Raw genomic sequence first — 6,638 nt, 5'->3', positions numbered from 1 at the left:
AGAGATCCACCGTAACAGAGTTGCAGGTCACCGTAAATTACGGTACCACCGTAATTTACGGTGGACTCTGCACATAACTCCCTTGTTAAATATGCAGGATTCTTGCTGATTCTTTATGTTACAAGACAGCATAGTTTCGCATAAATTAATAGACGGCTGGGCTAGTTTTTCATGTTTGTATTTCGATCATCACATTACTCAATTACAACTTAATTGGGCATGTAACGGGAGTTAACATTCACTCTAAATTACAAGATTTCTATTTAATCTTTCGTACTACAAGCATGCATTCTAACCAAAACGTAGCATCTATAATAAGAACAAGGTCTAAGAGTTTATCTATGGTATTCACTACACGGCCTATGCTTCAAATGATATTCGCACAATACATTAAGTCATGCTTCGTGTTTATTTCCAGAACTTGTTTGACCCGTTTAGGTGCTGAAATTATACACCTTACGGATACTCAATTTTCATGCTTATAACTTGTTTTAAGGCAATAGCCGATTTCATGATATAATGGAAATTCTTGGTACTCATGCTTTCCTTTCTTTCAAGCAACGCATAAAGCTAATAATACTTATAATGTGATGAAACAATAAAATTTCATACCTTTTAGAGCGCGTCTTTTCCTCGTGAACTCCCTCCGGCTTGTCCGCTAGATGAACCGGACTCCTTGCCTAGAAAAATTCAGTTTTCATAACATGTTTAGAACTCCTTTTTATGACCATAATCACATAATCATGGACCATTATCTAATCTGCGTTTTTGTTCAAAATTCACATTTAATTTCCCACTTAGGCATTTCTACAAACACCTAGCGGGTCGAATTTTCCATCTTCATAAACAAGTTCATGACTTTATGATTTGCCATCAAATATCACTATAATAGAAATTTTGCATACATTTAGCATCAATATCACTGGAATTACTTCTTATAATGGACTTTATACTAGGATTACACTCGAAATCCCAATATTCATCATCAACATACAAAACCCATAACTTAACATCTATGGATTCATGGAATTTTCCTGAATTAGGGCATGATTTCACATTTAGTTGTCTAGGTTTTAATCCTAGACACTATATCATCTTTAATCTAGCTAATTACTATCATGCATCAACAAAATTTCAGATTTGCTAGATTTCATGAGGATTTCAAATAGAGAATTCTCATCAATTTTTACATACCTCTTAATCCTCTTGCGATGAGGATCACTAATTCGTGTTCAAGACTTGATTTAGGGCTGATTTGAGGCTTCAATTTAGAGATTTACTTGAGGTTAGGGTTTGGAAACTGGGGGATGTCGCCCCTGCTTGTTCTTTGATCGACCAGGACCCCCAATTGGGGTGTATGGTTTTGATTTTGTTACTATTAGTAACACAAGTTTCATTTTTGACAAGTTTAGTCCCTTGACTACCATTTTCTCTAGCTTCAAGTATTTTAACCATAATATGAGTTATTTCAAGACTAGAATTTAACTAGGTTAAGTTCTTAATTGGTAATTTCTTGTTTATTAATTCTTTGAACTTTATAATACACGGGTTTATGTTTTTGGGGTGTTACAAAGAATTACCTGGGTTACCACCAGACAGAGAAGTAGAATTTAGGATTCATCTAATTCCAGGAACTACACCGATAGCCAAGGCACCTTATCGATTAGCTCCTACCGAAATGCTAGAATTGAAAAAGCAATTAGATGAATTACTAAGCAAAGGATTTATACAACCTAGTTTATCCCCTTGGGGTGCACCAGTGTTGTTTGTGAAAAAGAAAGATGGATCAATGAGAATGTGTATTGATTATAGAAAATTGAATAAGGTTACAATTAAGAATTGATACCCATTACCTAGGATTGATGATCTTTTCGATCAATTACAAGGAGCTAGGTATTTCTCCAAGATAGATTTAAGATCCGGATATCATCAGTTGAAAGTTCAAGAAGAAGACATACCTAAAACTGCTTTCAGAACTAGGTATGGTCATTATGAGTTTACAGTCATGCCCTTCGGATTAACCAATGCCCCAGCTGCATTCATGGACATGATGAACAGAATCTGTAAACCATATTTGGATAAATTTGTGATCGTATTCATTGACGATATACTCATTTATTCCAAAAGTCAAGTCGAGCATTGTCAGCACTTGCATGCACTCTTAACTCTGTTAAGAAAAGAAAAGTTGTACGCGAAATTCTCGAAGTGCGAATTCTGGCTGCAAGAAGTGCAATTCTTAGGCCACATGGTGAATCACGAAGGTATTCACGTAGATCCTGCTAAGATCGAAGCCATTATTAACTGGAAGGTTCCACAAACTGCAATGGAAATTAGAAGTTTTATAGGTTTAGCCGGTTATTATAGACGGTTTATTAAGGATTTTTCCAAGATAGCTGTACCATTAACTAAGCTGACCTGTAAAGCCACTAAGTTTGAATGGGGACCAAAACAAGAAGAAGCTTTTAGAATCTTAAAACAGAAATTAACCAATGCGCCAATCTTAGCCTTACCAGAAGGAACGGAAGGTTTTGAAGTATACTGTGATGCTTCAAAATTAGGATATGGATGTGTATTGATGCAACGCAAGAAGGTAATTGCGTATGCCTCCAGACAGTTGAAAAAGCACGAAGAAAACTATACGACTCATGATTTAGAACTAGGAGCCATAGTTTTTGCCCTTAAGATTTGGAGACATTATCTGTATGGAAGTAAGTTTACTGTTTATACAGATCATAAGAGTTTAAGATATATATTCGGGCAAAAAGAGTTAAACATGAGACAAAGAAGATGGATGGAAGTCCTGAGTGATTACGACTGTGATATTCAGTATCACGAAGGAAAGGCCAACGTAGTAGCAGATGCCTTAAGTCGTAAGTTCCATGAAAAGCAAAAGCGAGTCCGTGCTCTTAGAATAAATCTACAAGTAGATTTACGGGAACAAGTGAAAGAAATCCAGAAAACGGCAATCAAGGACGATGCCGAAGGAATGAAAGGTTACCTAAAAGAATTAGAACAAGGAAATGATGGAATTTGGAAATTTCACCAAAGCAGAATTTGGGTACCTAAACAAGGAAATTTAAGATCAAAAATCTTAGAAGAAGCTCATAAATCTAGGTATACTGTACACCCAGGAAATAATAAGATGTACCAAGATTTAAGAAAGAATTTCTGGTGGATAGGAATGAAAAAGGATATAGCTGAATATGTATCTAAGTGTTTAACTTGTTCACAAGTTAAAGCAGAACACCAGAAACCCTCAGGCTTACTACAACAATTAGAAATGCCGGTATGGAAATGGGAACTCATAACAATGGATTTTGTTACTAAGTTACCCAGAACCAGAAAAGGTAATGATGCAATTTGGGTAATCGTGGATCGATTAACCAAATCAACTCATTTTCTACCAATAAAAGAAACTTTTAGCATGGAAAGGTTAGCCAAGATATATGTGGATGAAATAGTATCCTTACATGGAGTCCCGCTCTCCATCGTATCGGATAGAGATAGTCGTTTCACTTCCCGATTTTGGACAAGTTTCCAAGAATCAATGGGAACCCGACTCAACCTGAGTACTGCATATCATCCACAGACCGACGGACAAAGTGAAAGGACAATCCAAACTCTGGAAGACATGCTTCGAGCATGTGTAATTGACTTTGGAGGTAATTGGGATAACCATTTACCATTAATTGAATTCTCCTATAACAATAGTTATCATTCAAGTATTGAAGCCGCACCATTCGAGGCACTATATGGACGCAAGTGCAGAACACCCGTATGTTGGGCAGAAATAGGAGAAAGTCAATTATCAGGTCCAGAAATCGTACAAGAAACCACAGATAAGATAACTCAAATCAAGGAAAGATTAAAAACCGCTAGAGATCGCCAGAAGAGCTACGCCGACAATCGTCGCAAACCACTTGAATTCCAAATAGGAGACAAAGTACTACTAAAAGTATCTCCTTGGAAAGGTGTGGTAAGATTCGGTAAGAAAGGAAAACTGAGTCCCCGATATGTTGGACCATTTCCAGTGATTCAACGAATCGGACCAGTTGCTTATCGCTTACAACTACCAGAAGAACTAGCTGGAGTACATGATATATTTCATATATCCAACCTTAAGAAATGTTTATCAGATGAATTTCTGGTAGTACCTCTTCAAGACATAGAGGTAAATGAAAAACTGAAATTCATAGAAAAACCTTTACAAATAGAAGACCGGAAGGTCAAATTCCTCAAACACAAGCGACTTGTGTTGGTAAAAGTCAAATGGAATTCCAAGAGAGGACCGGAATACACTTGGGAATTAGAGTCAGAAATGAAGCGCAAGTATCCTCATCTATTCCAGTGAATCTCGAGGACGAGATTTTTCCTAAGGTAGGAAGGATGTAACAACTCTCATTAAAATTAATAATTAGAATGGTAATTAGCTATTAAGGAAACCCTAATTAAGAAACCCAAGTAATTCTGCACTAACCCTAAAATTTCCAGAACAATCGGAATCAGGATCAGGGCCCCTAAAACTCAGGGGGGGCAAAACCCTAATAACGATTATCTTCATAACTAATTATAAAATTCGAAAAATTAAAAACCGTCGACACAGCAAGCCTACATGCACGAAGGGCTACTCTATGAAAATAGGGTGATCACTCGCGTAGCGCGACGCCTAAAGGGGTACCCCCTCGCGCTACGCGACGGTGTCAAATTTTCAGTATAAATAGCAGGGGTTGGGACTTGAAATTTGGCACTTGAACGACGAAAATCGGAGTTACGTAGATCGAGTTATAAGCAAAACAGTCCAACACACACACACAATTATCGAATCGCTGCCGCAGAACAGGGTAATTACTCGATCGCTATTACGGTTCAGTTTCCAGGATCAATATACCCAAAGAATGTCTAAGTGCCGCCCACATTGGGCTATGCTTTGTCGTTTGTCGGTAATCCGATAAATGAGTTGAAGCATTGTACTTTGTCGTTGTCGATAATTCGATACACGAGTTGAAGTACTATACTTTGTCGTTTGCCATTTTGATAAATGAGTTGAAGTATTGCACTTGGTCATTCATTGCGAATATTTGATCTCGGGAAATTATCGTAACTGCTGTATTGATTACTAACTCTGTTTTGTGTGCATTATTATGAAATTAGGTTAAACAAGGATAAAATTACATTCTGTCAGTACTAAATCTGCAATGTGAGTTATTCTCTTTTTATAAATTCTTTTATCACAGTTTGTGACTATTTACAATACTCCAAATTATTTTCAGAATTATAACTTACAGTGATTAAGTTTATGTGAATCACCAAATTACAGCCGGTATGTGGGGTATTGTGCACATTACTTGATAATCTTCACCATTGGGGCAGCCATTGGGTGATATGACCATAATCACAGATACCATTGGACGTATGGGCCAATGGATCGAGTGGTAAAGTACTGTGGGTAGTTGGTTGATATCAGAGACATTGTAAAAGATCTTACCACTGTGAATTATAATAAATGTGTCGTTTTCAGTAACTAGAATAATTCACTCAGTATTTCCCCGCTGACAAAATCTTTTTCAAACATGTTTCAGGTGATCTGCTGTAATTCAGGAAAAATGCAAGGGGAAGCATTTCAAGCTTAAGATAGTGGCTCAATATAAAATAAAGAATTATGTTTTATTAATAAAATCTTGTTATTGTAAATTATCCGGGATTGTATCCCGAATTGTGAAATAAAATAAATCGGGAAATATTTTAACTTAGCCGATCCTGTGAATAAATTTTTCCGCTGCTAAACTCACAATAAATAAAGTACCGCAGGATTTCTGTCCCGCGGCTCCGGAAACGGGTCAAACCGGGTCGGGGGCCGTGACACAAACTGCCAAATCACTATAGCCAATTTGCAATAAAAGTTTGTCCTTGCCTCATTTGTGTCTCCACACAACATATATAAGACTCAGTTCACATCGACATCCCTTCTTTTCAAAGCTACCATCGATGGGATACGATATTTCTCCGCCTTCCACATAAACGTGTTTAACTTCTTCGGAATCCAAATGTTCCATTTCCAAGTGAAAGAATCTTCTTCTCGTGCTACATTAAACAAAACTTTCTTCATAGAAGCCACCAAAATTTGACTCATATCCTCTTTGATCCATTTCCATTTGTCGACCACATTTGATAGTCGCACCAGATAAAGGAGTTCCATCGGATCCGCCAGTTCCAACTGTTCAACCTAGTTTGAAGTTCACACGTTTCCACCTCCCTTTCCAATTAGCCACATGATTGTTTGAAGTATGGCAATCCATGATTAACACCACCATATTCTTTTTCTAACTCAAATGGATTCGAGAATTACACTTTGAGAGGATCATTCGCCACCTAAGTATCCAGCCATAAACGAATATTGTCACAATTTCCCACGACCCCTTCCATTAGATTCCCCAAATTGACATTGTATTTCAAAACTTCTTTCTCCATGCCAACGATGGTTTCCAATAACCCAACATATTTAACGCGACCGACAAGTGCGAACCGTATCTCTTCGAGCTATGAATGCAACTATCACCTTCCTCAACAATGCATTCAGTTCAGCTTTATACTGCTGCCACTATTTGGATAGTAAAGCAATATTTGCTTCTCTCAGTAGG

The sequence above is a fragment of the Helianthus annuus genome, chromosome 15 (assembly GCF_002127325.2).
Source record: "Helianthus annuus cultivar XRQ/B chromosome 15, HanXRQr2.0-SUNRISE, whole genome shotgun sequence".
In the NCBI taxonomy this organism is placed as follows: Eukaryota; Viridiplantae; Streptophyta; class Magnoliopsida; order Asterales; family Asteraceae; genus Helianthus; species Helianthus annuus.
Note: the sequence above shows the minus strand (reverse complement) of the source record.